The sequence below is a fragment of the Triturus cristatus genome, chromosome 6 (genome assembly GCF_964204655.1).
Source record: "Triturus cristatus chromosome 6, aTriCri1.1, whole genome shotgun sequence".
Lineage (NCBI taxonomy): Eukaryota > Metazoa > Chordata > Amphibia > Caudata > Salamandridae > Triturus > Triturus cristatus.
Genome location: NC_140589.1, coordinates 1,465,541,055 through 1,465,558,539, shown reverse-complemented (window position 1 = coordinate 1,465,558,539; position 17,485 = coordinate 1,465,541,055). Strand labels below are relative to the sequence as shown.

The following is a 17,485-nucleotide window of genomic DNA, read 5'->3' as shown; positions in this document are numbered from 1 at the left end:
CCAATCTCCTAAGACCATTGTGGTGTTGCTGCCTATCTATGGGATCGATCTGGGATTCTTTGTTAACGTGTTTGTCCAAGGGTTATGTGTCACCCCACCTGTGTTCTGTCAATCAGATGCTTCAAACCTAGGTCGCAGGGCCTACCGGACGACGTATTTCTGACTTGGGGTTGGTGGGGAGGTTTTATCGGGTGGATTCAACATTTGACCTCTGTCTTTGAATGTACAGCAAATGTGACAAGACAAGTACAAGATTAAAAGTCCTGTTTACAGAAAGGGAGCACTTGTGAAAGAATACAGTAAATAGGCTATGCTCCATGGAAGGAACGAACACAAGCTGGACGTTCTAAAACAAATAAAGTCAGCAAATGGAAAGCAAGGAAATGTACGTTACAAAGCCATATGAATGGTAAGCAACGGGCGGAAAGCATTCCCAGGTAAGCTTTCAGAATGTCCACAAGTAGTCCATAGCAGACCAGACAGCTGCACTGTCTGGTAGGCTTTGAGCTAAAAATGGGGAGAAACTGCTGTGTAGCAAAGTGTGGGTCTCTTTTTCTACAGATGGAATAAAATTCCCCGGTTTCTGCAATTTCCCAAATGGCGGTCATTATGGAATCTTTTTGCGGTTGATAGCTTTTTGCAGTTTTTGAAGGAAACCGATGTAAACTCATGGCTGAACTGCAGATATCATACATTTAAAAAAAAATAGACCGAATATTGAATTAAGCAAAGCTTCACTTGTGTGATTTTGCTCAGCGTTTTCCCTAAGAAATCATTGGTTGAAATAAAAAAAAATAAAAAAACATTTTAGTGGGTGAAAAATGAGATAGCAAGTTTTTGATTTGTAGCTTTTTACACGGAAGGCCTATTTACAAAAGTAATTTATGGTTAGATCCACTTCTGCTTTCAGCCATACGGACCCTGCTTTAATCCAGAGTGTGGCGGACAGAGGCCTCCATCACAATGGTAACGAGCACCCTGTCTGTCATACTCCAGCCTACCTATTCGATTTAGAGTATATGGTCCGCCAGATTTATGCAGACAGATTGAAATCTATCCAGGTGGCATAAACCTTCCGAGGAAGTATTGGCTGTCTGAGGTTAGTCATCTGACCATCCTCCCTGTTTACAATATTTAGAATTTCCGGACAGTTAAAATAAAATAAAAGACGACTCACACCATGGGAGAAAAATCCCGTGCTTTCAGGGACATTCATTTTTTTCCCCTCCAGTTTCTCCCACTTTAGAAGTTTGTTTTTGGAAAAGAAAACAGTTTTAAAGGTTTGGTGTAAGTGTGTGCAACCAATGACCGATGCACACCAAACTTTTAAGTGGCTCTGCATGAGTTGCTGTAATAGCGGTTTATAAAATCACAAAGAGTTCACCAGAAGTCAGCGGTGAACTCTAAATTTGATGGGCAGAATAAAGCAGGGTGGGGGGAGGGTGTGGCTAGAACACCACCACACCAATGATCTGTGAAATAATGCAGAGCCCCGGTGTTTAAACGACCCGGGTGGATCCTCCGAGTGCGTGCAGCGCTAACAGTGACTCCTCGGAGGCTCCGCTTATGGGAAACCCTCTGTGAGAAGCAGATGCCTGAGGCCTAGGTGAGAGAGAGAAAGCGGAGAAGCCGACTGTGGTGTAGAAGTGGCCAGCCATGTGATGCCTGTAAGGGGATAAATGCCTCTTGGTGTCAGCACTGGGCAACAGAGATGAGCCCCATCCAGCCCAGTTAGCAAGGCAGGTGACGATAAGACTGACCCGTTGAAGTCAGTGGCCAGAGACGTGTCTGCTTGGAGAGATGAGCAGCCATTGCTGAGCGGTGCCTCCCTCATGAATTAAATGGCCAGCAATCGGATTGTGTAAAACACTTGCTCTGATTCGGAGATTCCACGCAAGGTAGACCACTGAAGGGGGAGTGGACATCTTCCTGTGGCGGGCCAACGGCAGGGAAGTCCCTCCTTCCTCCATGTGGGGAGAGGTGCACGGAGCCCAGACTGGCCCGATATCAGCTGCGGCTGGAGTCGCGATTACTGGGGAAACGAGCGGCGCCCTTTCTTGAACGGGCTTCTTGAACACACCTAATTGATGGCAGACTGGGAGCAACATCTGTGGTCCAGTACAAAGAGGATTTGATACTTCCGGGCTCGGGAGGAGGCCCCTGAAAGAAACCCACTACTGGGTCATCTGTTCGGCGTGAAGACAAGTAAACAGGACTACAGACTGTTGAAGCAGCTAGCCTGAGTGCTGTGTGAGAGCGGGCAGTGTATAAACTGAGAAGAGTGCCCTGTACTGCCCCATAAAGCCACTTTGCAGTAGTAATTGAGGGGCGCAAAGTATTCAAGTTTCTCGGGGGGGGGGGGGTATTACTCTAAGGCATAATCGAACCGTGCAGTATAGGCTGATTGGCCTATGCACCTTACGTCATCTAATTGACTGGCCTGCACAAATATTCTGGTGCGTCACAGCCTTTGCGGTGGCCTTCCTGTCACGGGCAATGCACCACAGCAAGAAGCCAACCCCCTGTCTTCCAAACAGAGATGGTCCGCTGCCACCTGTTGGGGAATTTACCTGATCCTCCCCCCCCCCCGCCCCCAGCAGCCAGAGCCAAAAAGTGACTACCTCTAACGTGGATGTTCATGTGAGACGGGGTCTGCCTTGTCCACCTAAGGTGCCCCCTTTGTGGTCCACATTGCGGTGGGTAACAGTATTGGGCCAGGCAGCTGCACTCAGCATCCCTAGGCATGCACTATGTAACTGTGAGCTCAAACACGCTGCCCTAACAAAATGGCATGAGGCAAACCTTCTGCTTCAGCGGACCAACAAAGAAATCTTAAATACACAAAACAGGCGCTGCCGGCAAAAGAGGCGGCTATGGTAGAAGGGGGAGAGCTTATGTCTGAGGTGTCACATACTGCTTCTGTCCTACAAGCTATCAGGATCTCAAGAACACTATGAAAAGCAAAACTGGTGAGCTGAAAGAGGACCTATCTCTAATTCTGCAAGATTTGCGAAAGACGTCGACAGAGTTACTGAGGTGGAAGGTATAGTGTCGGAGACTGAGGACACTGTAAAGTCGCAGGAGGCCCGGCGAAGTCGCAGGAGGCCCGGCCTTCATCCCTGCAAAGTATGGTGAAGCAAGGAGAGGCCACAGGGGAGGACACGGAGGGTAGATCACGATGTAATAATTTACAAATTGTAGGCATTTCAGAGGAAGCAGACGGCACCATGCAGACTAAATTCATCATGGACTGGCTAAAGAGTTGGGTTCTGATGGGAGAAGTCTCACCCTACTTTCTCGTAGAAAGAGCGCATAGAGCCTTTGCTGCGAGGCCCCTAATGGGCTCTCCACAAAGTCTCCTCAGCACTCGCATTTTCAACTATGCAGACCTTGACGTGGTGCTCCGTGTTGCGCCAGCTGGACGCCCTCACCTCTCAGTCCTTCCAAGTGATGATTTTTCCAGACTACACTTTAAAGGTTCAGTAGAAAAGATAAACTTCCAAGAAGTTAAACAAAAAATTATTGCCATGAACATCCAATATATGCTCTTATTCCCCGCTCGATTGAAGGTCAATATTCAGGACAAATCTCTGTTCTTTGACACTCCAGAGGCTGTCTGAGACTGTCTGGAAGAGCAGCCTAATCTGCGTGGCCATTTCTCTCCCTCTGCAAAAGAGGGGGGGGGGGGTAGAAGGGGAAGTGGACGGGGTGACAGAGGTGGAGGCCCGGAAGAATGGAACATACTCATGTTGCAAGAGACACATGTGATGGGTAACCACTGTCCTTTTTTTAGCGCAAAAAGGATTCTCAAAGGTATACCACTTGAGCTTTCATATGGGATCGAGAGGCATAGCCATTTTAATTCGATAGCATGTCCTGTTGGTGGTAACCCAGGTATGGCATGATCAACTAGGGAGATACATGGTGGTGACTGGGACCCTGCAGGGCACTCTGATATCCCTGATTTGTGTGAATGCTCCCCTTCCCTTGACATCAGAGTTTGACAGCATGCTGAATCATATCCTTGTGGAGCTGCCGGTGGCTCTGTGGATTATAGGTGGAGACCTCAGTGGGGTCAGTGACTATGAAATGGATCGCTCCTCAAAAAGACTGATGGCCAGACCACACCTGACAATCTTGGCTACCTTCCTGAATAATATGTCTTTAATAGATGTATGGCGGGCACATCACCCTGTAGAAGGGTGCTATACCTTTTTCTCAAATGGGCATAGATCATTCTCACGCCTCAACTACTTTCTCATACCCAACCAAGAAGGGCATAGAGTACTCGGTGTCCAAATTCCGGCAAGGGAATTGTCTGTTACTTGTTGTAGTCACTTGCCGGTGTTGATCAGCCTGGCGGGGTGTACACTCGCCAAATGGCTAGCCAGTAGTTGTTCATATATAGGGAGTTTTGGGAGTCATGTAGGCAGATGTTGGAGAGATACTTACAAGAAAATGACAGATCGGTCTAATCCCTGGGTGTCCTCTGGGAAGCTCTAAGGGTTACCTTGAGAGGTGAGGTAATCTGTTACAATAAGAGAAAAAAAAAAAGACATACTCAGCAGGTGGTGTCAGGCCTGGAGTCCAATATACAAGCTCTATAGTTGCAATACTTAGACACTGCAGAGCACTCAATCCTGCAGGACGCTCTGCATATCCAGATGGTCTATAAACAGGAACATACAAAAGAGGCCCAGGAGGCGTGGCTGGCTACCCGTAGCTGGATCTACCAATAGGTGGACCCATATCCTTTATTGAGAATAACAGTGATTCACCTGTCACCTGCAACGTGGCTATCGCACACGCCGTTGCTGTATATTATCAGAAAGAGGATATCCCCGATCGTGATGAGAGACGAACAAACCTGGGACAATTCATTAATGTCTTCCCAGTGATCTATTTGAACTCCACGGATAGTGCATTCTTGGAGGCTGATGTAACTCTCGAGAAATTGGGCGAAACCCCATAACCCCTCCCATCGGCAAAACGCTAGGCCCAAACGGGTTTCTGGAAACTCATGTGGCCACAATCTGGCTTTCATCTATTAAAGATGGCTTTTTTCAGGCCCTAGAGGAGGTAATACTGCCCAGGGATCTCAGAGCGACCGACATAGTAGTGGTTCTCAAGCTCGGTCTTAAAGGCACCAAATATGACGAATACAGACTGCTATAGTTTCTGAAATTGGTGGTAAAGGTGTGGGCTAGATTGGAGCCACCTTTTCCCAGTGGTTTGGGATAGGGAGGGGAACGAGGCAGGGATGCCCGCTCTCTCCCTTGCTCTTTAACTTGGTGATAGAGCCCGTAGAAGCGTGGGGGGAGGGTGGATGAGTTGTTCCACGGATTCTAGTTGTCCTCAAACATTGAGGACAGAATCTCCCTATATACAGAAGACTTATTGCGGTCTTGGTTAATCCCTCTGAATCAGTCCCTGAGCTCTGCAAATATGGGAGGTTTTCAAGAAGTATTCGGGCCTTCGCATTAATAAGGCCAAGTCCTCCACTTACCCTATCGCTAAATGTCCCATAACCATAGCCTGTGCCCCTGAACTATAGGTTCTTGAGGCTGGCTTTATATATCTTCTAGTGTATGTGACCGAAAGAAGGGAATTGGCATTGGAAGTCCATCTCCACTCTCAGTTGGAGAGATTGGCTGTAGATGCCAAGTTTGGGTCCTCCCTCCTCCATTCCCTATTGGGCTGTTCAGCAATTCTTTTTAATAGTTTCGCTACCGAGACTCCTATACCAACTCCAAAACCTTCCCTTTCCAGTGGAGAAAGACTTCTTTGCCAAGGTAAATGCGCTCCTGAGAGACGTCCTGTGGGGTGAGGGGATGTCTCGACTTGCCCTTGTGAAATGTTGCAGACCTACCTTTGAGGGTGGCATTGCCACTCTGTGCCTGGTGTCATAACTAAGAGCTGCCCAACTCTTGGTGATCAATGACTGGTGGTTTGAGGAGTTTAGGGATCCATTCTATGCTGTAGAGGACTTGAAGATGAGACGAGACTGCCTCTCATTTTCTGTATGGAGGCAAATATACCACAGACACTGCCTGCAGCCGCCCGGGTGGTGCTTAGCACCTGGAAGGAGGCTGCGAAAGCCATGGGATGGGAGCGACGGCTTACTTTTGGAGACCCCGCTGTGGAAGATTACTAGACTTCCCCTGGTGTCTGCTCTCCAAGGCTTTGAGAAGTGGGGCACAATAGACATTACTACATTGGGAGACGTGTTGAGCAACAACTCTTTGAAATCCCTTACGGAGCTGTAGGTAGAGTACGAAATGCATCGTAACTAGTTTTTTCAGTACCTTCAGCTCCGACATGCGATTAATCCATACATGGCATCTGAAGCCAAATTATCAGTATACTCCCATCTAGAGAGCGAAACTCTTGCTTACTCAAATTAAGGCCCACAAAATGTCTGTTATATGCCAGGCGATTCTCCAAAACGTACTGGATCCTCTGAGATTAAGGTAGGCGTGGTATATGGACTAGGGGCTGCTGGAAAATGAAGACTGGAGGGAAGCCCTGGCTGCTCCTTGAGAGGCAGTGGTGGCATTGCAGCTTCGCCTCATTCAGATAAAAATGTTGAAACCACACATACCTCACAAGAGCACAATGGGTCTGATTGGGTCTGAGAGCTGTTTGCAATGTAAGAATGTGGCAGGGGATTTATTGCATACTATTTGGACCTGCCAAGGTTTGGCTCACTTTTGGGACAGAGCATTGGGACCCTTGAGGCGGGAGCGGGTTGGAGGATTCCTAGAGAGCTAAAATTGATTTTGTTACACATAGCAGATGACCTGGTAGGAAACCGATGTAAAAGGTCACTGTTGTGGCTGGGTTTGCCGATTGCTTCCAGGCCCTTGCATGTCCCGTTTTGCAATCAGTAGCCCCTTCCTTTTAGACCTGGGCAACAGGAATGGACTGTTGCATGAGTCTGGAATGCCAGATATACTTAGCCTGAGGAGGTCTACAAAAGTACCACAAAATATGAAAAGACTGGGCTGGATTTTGTTGGATACATATTAAGCCATACCTGGCAGGGTCATAGTGCCTGGACAGGAAAGTTTGTAGTTTTGAGGCAACATAATGTTGAGGGTTGGCGGGAGGAATTCACATCTGTATTAAGGTGTTCCTGTGTGACAAATCCTGGGAAACGAAACTGCCAACTTTGGTCTGTACTGTAAAGCAGGGTGCCAAACCTAAAGTTCACCACCAACCTAATTGCCTTTACTGCATCTGCCAAAATCTTAATCGGGCCCATTGTGTTTTAGTTTACCCCCACAGAAATGATGCAGAGCAACTAACAAAGCTATAATACCTTTTCGCTAGTCGAGGAGGTTGAAGGGCTCTCCACCCGGCAGTGAGCCTCTTAGGCTGGGAGGTTGCTAGACTGACTAACCCCAGTTCGGTGCGAGAATCTCTCGAAGCTCCACACCCCCGTCCTCTGTGTTCAGCCCACAAAGCATACACTACACAAGCAGCAGGGAACTTCATAGTGGGCCTAAACAGTAACACGACTAGCGATAGCGAGGAAGAGGACACCAGTCCCCAAGATACGACAGCAAGGGTGAGGAAGCACGAATAGTCACGCCAGAAAACCACAGGACACACAAAGACACACATTCACTACTGTCCGGCCCAGGCAGCCCCAAGGAGGAACCCGTGGTCACAATGCTGATAAACAGGCCACCTTACCACTTTCTACTACACACGGGGTAATGAGGTTGTGCCTACGGGAGGGGGCAGTCCCCCTATCAAAGAGCACTGCAACCATACAAGAGGTCTCCAACCCCTCAAGCTGGAGATAGGGGGGGAGGGGGGGGGGGAGGGTTAAGGAACAGTTGTTGTGCGTTCCCTCCTCCCGGACTAATATCTTAAGAGAGGACCTGATGACCAAAATGTCAATCCAGTTTGCGGAGGACGGGGATATAGCCTACTCCTCCCCTGGAGCTCCCCTTACAGGGCACCAACCAGCAATACACTCCCACACCACTCGGACGCCAGCCAGGGTGGCCCCAACGAGTTGAACCCCCTCCACGGGGGCGGTCATGGAGTATATAGGGATTCATCCCGAGCAATGCAAATTAGCTCGGTGGTGGGCATGCCATGCACACCACCTCTTAGGTAGAGACTGCCAAAAGACGCAAAAACATTGTTAGCCAATAAGGTACACAAGGAGCAAGAGATTCGGGACCTCGACTTGTGGGTGGGGAGCCGGAACAAAGTGCATAGGGGCGATGGCGGGGACAAACAGACTGCACGTACCACTAGGATTACAAAGCTCAGTCTCTATTGGCACTCTGGCACTTCCTCAAGTGAGGAAGTGGCATAGACAAGGTTGCCCGGCACTATGCGGTGCATCCCCCAAGGCCAAAGCTGCCTATATGCAGCCGAATGCAGTACCCAAGCGAGTGACCATTGGAAGGAACTCACAAAACCCAGCAAATGATACACCATCCCAAGAAAGTGCCTCTACCTGCCACATGGGGAAAGTCCCAGAGCCAGGGGAGGGCAGGCCACCACGCGCACCTCCCACACAATGGCCTACTAGGCAGGAGCAAGTCTGGAAAAACTCCACTAAACCGGGCCCCCACAATCTGAGCAAAACCACCCCAAGCGAGCAGCAAGTATGCAAAGGGCATCAGCCTTGAAAGGGACTATACCGCAGAACCCCAGCTGACAACTGCCACCTGTAGGCATACCCTGAGCAAGAATTGATAGGCCTGAGCAAGTCCCTGCAAATTTCTCATCCACAAAACCAAGCCCAGCATAACTTGAACACGCCATACATTTCCCCAAGGAAATCAGTCAGCAGACACACCACCGCAACAAGGACGAGGTGTTTTGGCCAAAAACATGGCAACAGCAGAAGCAGGGAACCCATCCTCGAAAGCAGAGGAGCCACAGCCATAGCAGGAAGGGGTGGCTGTCTGCGGAGCCAATGCCTTTACACAGTCGCCCAATACAAATACGCAGTAAATCCAAACCCCAATATGACACATCCACTTCACACTAACGACAGAAACCTCACCACAACAATAAAGGCTAGTGACACATCGGTTGGAAAAAACTCAAGCCTTTACTTGCATTCAGGAAAAACTCAGGGTTGCCGTATGGTCCGTTGATCAGGAATCTGAGCTAAAATCTGCCATTTAGGTGCCCATAGGGGCCTTGGACCCACTCTGCTACTAGTCCCCCAGGGACTGGCCATGCCCAAGGGGAAGGGCAATCTGAAAAGGGGGTAGGGCAGCCTGACCAGTGCATTAAAACAGGCACCAAGGTACCTTCCCCCACGTCACTAGGGCGAGCCCCAGATCGAACAATTTTAATCTTCCAGCCAGTGAGGGTCACCTTTCAGTTCCAAAATGAAGCGACTGTCCAAGCGACGGAAGCCAGGCTTTTCTGCACAGGCGGGATTATGGTGTCCCCCATAGAACTCCGTAGTTCACGCACAAAGTGCAACAATTTGGCTCCAACGTCAGCAGGGAAATACAGCAGGGCAAACAGCCATCTCATTTCGTTACTCAAAGTACGACAATCCAAGACATGAACCAAACTCCCTGCGTAAGCAAGAGATTTTGCCTCCTCCTCTCCTCTAATGCTTCCAAACATCCAAAGTCTGCTGATTGGATCGTGTCCCTCCAAAACTACGGGAGTAGCGTGTCACCGGGTAAGAAGTCCCTGATGCCCGCCTAGGGTGGCAGACCCAAAGCATCCTAGATCAAAGGAGAGAGGGGCGCCTGGAGGGAAAGGGATTCTGTAAATGACCATCGCAGCCTTACACAAGGTGCACGGATAAGCTCACCAACCACACCCAATTTGTCACATAACACAGGGCCTCGTGAACATCGTCCAAGGGAGCAATAAGCCCGATCCCAGACATTACCAAATCTGAATCACAAGGGGGCCACAGATCAGCTTCTCAACTCCCACCAGTATGCCAAAATAAAATCAACATGACATGAGACCTTAGGAAAGCACCCAATGACCTGCAGGAAGCAGCACAACAAAGCTTCCAGAAAAAGGTCGTAGTCAAAACACCCTACTCCATTAGAGTAAACCTGGATACACGCCACGTGGAGGGACCAGAGGGGCATACACATGACCTCTGGACATGTTGCAATTACCCACAAGCCCCAAATTGCAACACACACCCTTCCTTTCACATCACGAATGTGTAGGTCAAAAGCTACAATTGACATCTTTAAAAACATACACACACACACATTAGAGAAAGCAGAGTATTAGAGGGCCGATAATGCCCATAAAACGATAGATAGGTAAAAAGAGTCATCCGCACACCCACTAAAATGCTCCCCTCCATCACAGCGAGGGGGGGAGGACCAAAAGACCTACAAAATAAAACTCATGCGAACTGGGACCAAAATCTCACTGAGTCCCAAAATGACATCCAAACTGGGACCCTCCAAAGACTGTGTAAAGTGGATGCACAAAAATGTCTCAAAAGGACATGGACAGAAACAGAACAAAACAGACAGAACAATGATGTATCTTTTTCTAAAGGCTAACCAACTACTCACAGGTCTTATCCAATAGGTCTGCAATCGAGCCTTATGTGCACCACCTTTACTGCGGCCCACCTCCCTCTTCAGTAGCAACCTCCGAAATCCTAACAAGGCTAGAAGATTCAAGCCAGAAAGACCAGAGACTATTTTGTAAGGACACTTTTTTTTACAAACAGACTCTTTACGCTGTGCCAAGCAAAGACAACCCAGGACACCAGAAAACTGAGGACGACCCCTCCAGACACCATCCCAAGACCGACAATGCTCCAAAAGTTATGTATTGTTGCACCTCTGCACACATCTGCTTAGCATGGGTGTGGTCGCATCCATCCCCAACTAGAAATCTGCCTAGTCACATGGAGCCTACCTCGACATTTCTACAGCACTTAAATAGGGACCTCTCCCACCTCACTTACACTGAACTGAATACTAGTTTTCCACACGCACTACACAGCGCACTCTTACACAACACATGGTATCAGCACATGACCGTCGTGGGCGCCCAGGCATCGGCTATGTCGTGCTATGTCTGCACGCTGATATCCTATGCAATGGATGCAGACAGACTTTACTTATCCCAAGAAATAGCCCCCGAAAAAGCAAAATGTCTCATGCACCGTATCTATGTAGGATTAGGGCCAAGATACAACCTGTAGAGTAGAACCTCATAGAGCAGTAGTAAATGGTCACCCGGTATGAGACCAACCCCACCACACTGTACATTGTCACCAAGCCAAGCTATATTCAAACTGAGCAAGACAGGATGCACAGGGAGGCAACATAGGAGAGGAAACCTTTGGCCCCGAGATTTTCCAGTAAAGAGGTTCTTTGCGGTAGCACAACCACCGCAAGAGTGCACAAACACGTCCGCTCCAGTCTGTGGTCCCAGGGTGGCCCTTAGCATGTCTGGGGCAGTCTCCTTTATTAACAAATGTACCCCAGGGATTGAGTTCCAGTGCAGGGCCATCTACCTCAAAGATACAAGGGGAAATTAGTCTAGAAGAGAAGGGTTGAATGCCAGCATAGATACCCCACGTCAGGAACTCTCAATCAATCAGGGAATGTTAAGCGCTTCTCACCCGTGAGGATCTCAAGGCGCTGGGGGGGGGGGGGGGGGGGGGGGGGGGGAGGGTTGTCAGCAGTGCTATTCAGCTGAAGAGCCAGGTCTTGAGAGCCTTCCTGAAGGTGTTCAGGGAGGGGGTACGTCTGATATCTATCGGCGAGCTCTTGAACTCCGAGCTAGATGGGTACACATGGCTACAAGGGAAGGGGCATCCCTGAATTGTACAGAAACCTATACTGTATTCCTTGTGTTTCAGAGGTAAAGGAACGATCCCGCTTGGCACAAATGAAAATTGTGGAGCAATACTGGACGTACCAGACATGCAATGGGGTACCTCCACGCCGATGGAGATCTACTGGCAATGTGGGAAGTTTGCCTACGCTCGGCTTGCCCCCAGATGGTGGGGCCTCTGCGCTCTCATAACCATGTACACCCCGACTCTGGTCATCCCTGGAGAAGACCTGTCCAAGTTGTTCAAACATCTGCTACAGAAGAAAACAACTAATGCATATGGCTTGAGAAAAAAGAACTTTCTCATTATTTTGGCTGGGCTCAGAAGAAGGACATTACTATTTTCTGAAACGCAAGTAAACACAGGAGGGTCCATACCTTTCTTCACCCTGCAAACAAAGGTGAACACCCGCTGTTTACAAATAACCAGGTGCGAATTGCTGAAGATGATCAACAATACTGAGCCCAGCTGAAATGCCATCAAGGAATAACTAAGAGCTATCCACCTCATGGTGATGGAACATTGGTATGTATTGGACTCGATGACTGCAATGTAGGGTGGGGTGTGTGCCAAGATCGGTGCGTCCTGCTGTACTTTTATCCTTGTAAATGACACGGACAACAGGACGTTAACTCTTGCCATCCAAGCATTGCATAGTCTACAAGCGGACATAAAGAAGGAGGGAGGTGCCCTTAAGCAGGACTGGTTTATCAATTTGTTCTCCTGGCTCCCCCGGTGGGTGACCAGACTGTGCATGTCATTGCTCCTGAATGTTATTTTTGTGCAGTTTTCTTACGAGCGGGGGTTTCCTGCTGTAAAAACACAGTCCTCAAATTAAATAGAATGCATGTAACTAGGGAGGTAGTAACAGACACAATAGACAATAGAAACACACTGAATCTCAAAGAATGCGTCTGTCATGAAGTGTGGGGAAATTTATGTAATTGAAAATTCAACTAGAGGATTGAATGTTAATATGGATAAATACAATGTACGCCATGATATATGTACGTATAACAATGAACTCGCATTGCAGTTGTCGAATCCACCCGATAGGACCTCCCCATCAACTCCAAGTCAGAGATACATGGTCAGGGCAGGCCCTGCGACCTAGGCTTGAAGCAAATGATTGACACATCACAGCTGGGGTGACACATAGCACTCAGACAAATGCGCGAACATGAAAACCCAGATCGATCCCACAGATAGGCAGCAACACCACAATGGTCTTAGGAAACTGGCCCCGATAAAACATATTTGGCCGGATGGGCGCACGTTCCCAAAACACCATAAAGTCAGACGCCACACTAAATTAGGAACACTCAGCCAATCAGAAGACAGCATGAACACTACATACAGTGATCATGCGCTCCCCCGACATCTGGACACATAGCCACTGGCCCACATAAGGTCGAGACCCACATCAGGGGTGTGGAATTTAATAAAATATCTACTTGTCCATGGGGCAGGTTCCTTCATAAATCTACTTGTCCTGTAACAAAATCCACTCTTCCCTTTGGTGCCATGTAGTGCGGCGACAAATTATGGCAACAATCTCATTATATAAGAGCTCTGATATAGTCACTCTGATTATGCCAGGGCTCATACCACAGTAATGTTTGAATACTTGCAATCCCCTTATGTTGCCACATTTCCACAGATTTACAAACTGGGGCTGCAGTGGTGGTAAGCAATAGTTCCAGGGTTAGAATGCCCTTTTGAGTCTGTGCAAACCTACTAACTTGCATGTTTTAAGGGTTTTCAACAACTATTATCTAATCTGTTCCCATACTGAGAAATGTTGGCAATTTACTCCTGGCAATGGCAGATGTAAACCTTCTTCCTGAGTTGGGGAAAAAAGTGGTTGGCGGGTAAGTGAACTTGCAAACACCCAGATTTTAGCATGAGCAAATCTACACATGCATATTTGCTCATGCTAAAATGCAGTTCACAAATATTTTCTAAGAGTACTACTTCTTGTCCTATTTCTGTAAATTCTTGGGAATTCATTAAAGCAGTATAGCTGCACTTAATGCAAGGACATATACCATGGGTGCACGTTTGAGACTTTCTTTAATAATTGGGCCCCTGATTTGGTCTGGCGTTGACCATGACCTTTCTAGTTTATTAAAATTCTCTCACAGACATTCATTCATTCTCTCTCTGTCTCTCTCTCTCTCTCCCCCTCTCGGTCTCTCTCTCATGGCTTCACTGTGAGTGACCACATTCTGCTTTTTCAAAACGAGCATATTGGCACACAAAGTACTTTTGTTCAGTGCCAGTAACTACTGTGGCAGTGTGTGCTTTTTGAGAGCAAAAACAACTTTGGCCAATGTTTGTTATAATGGTGAAGGCCCGGCTGCTCCTACACCAATAAGATTTTACAAAAACCATGCCAAAACACGTCACACATTGACAAAACTAAAAAGCTGACCACCAATTTCAGACCTACTGGCTTTGCCAGTGCTTGTTTAATTGTGTTTCACATAATTTTATTGAAACTGGTTACACTGATTTTCCATTATGAAAATTTTTGGAAAATACTAGCATGCATCAACACGTTACTAAACGATGCTGCAAAGAAACGGTACCTAAACTTTTACAGTGGTTTAGCCCAATGTTTTTTTTTGCTTTCATTTTTTTATGAACCTTTTATTTTGAAAGCAAGGAATCCTCATCTTGCTTTCAAGCTTCTGCAAATATTTGCATCAAATCGGAGAGCATTCTGGGGGCATTATACATAGCCTCATATTTCTAAACTTTGAAAACGTGTGTACACATTTTCATACTGGAACCACTGTCAGTAGTGCAGTCAGAGCTTACAACCTCTACTCAGAGTGCTCCCCCTAATAATAAAGGCTTTCAAATAATGAACCATAAATACAAGTTTGAACAGCATTAACATATGGACAAACATATATCCTTAACTGCAGACAGTGCCCTTCCCTGATCCATAATGTGGTACTGCAAACTGGCAGCCAAAGGGTTTGTGCTGCAGGGGGTTGGGCCTACTTGTCCCAAGGAGAAAATACACATGAAAACCTGTTGCCCTTGACCCCAAACAATATGTTCTGGGCGTCGGGCTATAGGAATTCCACATCCCTGCCACCTGCATTTCTTATCAAATGACCAGATTTATGGCCCTGTGACTAAGCCCAGATTTCTGTCTCCAAAGGAATGTACAAATTCCTTTATGATGCTTCATGTAATGTATAAAAAGATGGCTGAAACCAATGTGTTTGAGACAGTCTTCAGACCCCGACTCTGTTGCCTGTTCTCCCGGCCGCTGCGTTTAATTAAACCAACTCTTTCTGTTTCGCCAAACGCCTATTGTCTTTCATTTTTTCAAGGTAAATTCATATTCGAGAAACACAGATATTTCAGAATGTGTTAGAATTAGGAAAGCACAAATGAAGCACTTTTTTTTGTAATTCAAGTGTGGAGGACAAATATTTTAATACAATCAAAACAAATCAATACACTAGGTGATGCCATTGCACACATTATCATTTGTGCACTGTATAGGTTCATCAGTAAAGCTGTAGGTCCATGCAAATGTAATGGCCATTTCAATTCAAAATGTGTTGTCTGTAATGGCAGTGCACGACCACACCATGCATACTCCACACTATGCCACTCCACTCAACTGTACAACACTCTATTCCCCTCCTCTCTACGCCACTCTGCACTACAATATTCCACTCCACTCCCATCCAATCTATGCCACTCTACTCTACATCCCGCCACTTAATGCCACTCTACCACGACCCTCTATGCAACTCCAATCTACGCAACTCCCTCTATGCTGCTTTACTCCACTCTACGCCATGACACATTCTCTTCACTCTAACCATCCACTCTACTCCACGACACTCTGCACCACTCTATGCCCCTCATCTTGACGACGCTCAGCTCAAAGACACGCTACTTCACAGCACTCTACTCCATGCCCCCTCTAATCTACTCCACAACACTCTGCTCCACTCCACTCCACTCCAAGAACCCCACTCTACAACACTCCACTCCGTACACCACATTCTACGCCACTCCACTCTATGACAATCTACTCTACGCCACAACACTATACTCCAATGTATGCAACTCCCTCTAAGTCACTCTAGTGTATGACACTCTAATCCACTCGAAGCCCTTCCACTCTACTCCATGGCACACCACTCCACACCATGCCATTGCACTCCACTATATGCCCCTCCACTCTACTCTACGATAATCCACTCCACGCAACTCCCTCTATGCCACTCCACAACACTATATGCTCCTCCATTCTATGCAACTTACTCAATGCCACTTTACTATACTCTACAACACTATGCCACTCCACTCTATGCCCCTCCAGTTCATTCTATTCTACTCTACTCTACTCTACTCTACTCTACTCCCTCCACGATACTCCACTCCACTCCACTCTAGGCCAGCAACTTTTAGCCATGCTGAACAGCTGCCAAGCTTGTGTACAACATGGCTAAACCACATTGGCAAAACAAATAGCTCTTGCATAGGTGAAACCTATGGGCTTTGCCAATGCTTATTCCATATACTGGCTAATATATCAGGGCCTTCCACTGCAAATCACAAACACTGCATATCTTTGCGATCCCCAACATGTGTGAACAAGCATTGGCATAGCCAATAGGTCTCGCCTTTGGGACCTTATAAGTGTTTAGCCATGAAACAGCTGATGTTGTTGCACTAAGGATATTATGCTGGATAACTAAACACTTATAAGGTCCCAAAGGCGAGACCTGTTGGCTATGCCAATGCTTTTATCAATAGGCATCACCCTGCACTCGCACGAAATGATGTCACTAGGTTTGCAATAACGTTGTAGGTCATCACCTGTCAGCCAATTACAAAATGGGCTGGTACTGAAACATTATTGTGGACTACGCTGCCCGCAGTCCTCATCCGGTGACTGTTGAGCGTTGCCTTTTATGCTTCTAGTTATAAGGATGCAGACATGCAAAAGAAAATGAGGTGGCTTTGTGTGACATTGTTTGATTTGGCTTTGTATTACCCGCCAGATATACTGGGGAGTTCTGGCAGCACATCATGAATTGTGCTGGAGCAAACTCAACATACACTTGTAAATTGGGCTTCCAGTAATTCTGGCACATAAAAGGTATAAAGTATGTAACTTTAGCAGTGGTATGGATGGTGTGTGTGTGTGTGTGCGCGTGTACAGCAGGGGGCGTAATGTGTGTGTGCAGGTGCAGCAGAGGGCTTGGTACGAAACAGAGGTGTTTGTTTATCAGCTCTAAACACAGAGACATCATGTTTTAAGCCGGTACACATGCCCTGTAGAAAACAAGCGGGCGCCATGCTGATAAATTAAAAGGCACGCATCCTCCTGAAGTGGCCGCCATGCTGAAACATGAAGCTCAGTTGCCATGAATTGGGCGCAAGCATGCGCTGCGTAGATAAACGTTAGGCGCATGGCCTTCTGAAGTGGTCGCCATGCTGAAACATGAAAAGTGGTAGCCATGAAGTGGGTGCAAGTGGGCGCTGTGTTGATAAAATAAAAGGCACATGGCCGTGATGGTGAATCTTGAAAGCGGGCACCGTGCTGATTAAAGAAAGGCGAGCCAGATTTACAGGAGCTCCGAGCGACTGAAAACACGAGTGCTCATGCGGAAAGCAAGC

The 17,485-nt window shown here is 47.4% G+C and overlaps 1 protein-coding gene across 4 annotated transcripts in view; it reads right to left on the bottom strand.

The window, feature by feature from the left end:
• VPS54 (VPS54 subunit of GARP complex) overlaps positions 1-17,485 on the bottom strand; it is a 541,872-nt gene that overhangs the window by 510,861 nt on the left and 13,526 nt on the right. The gene's annotated exons all lie outside the window — the stretch shown is intronic.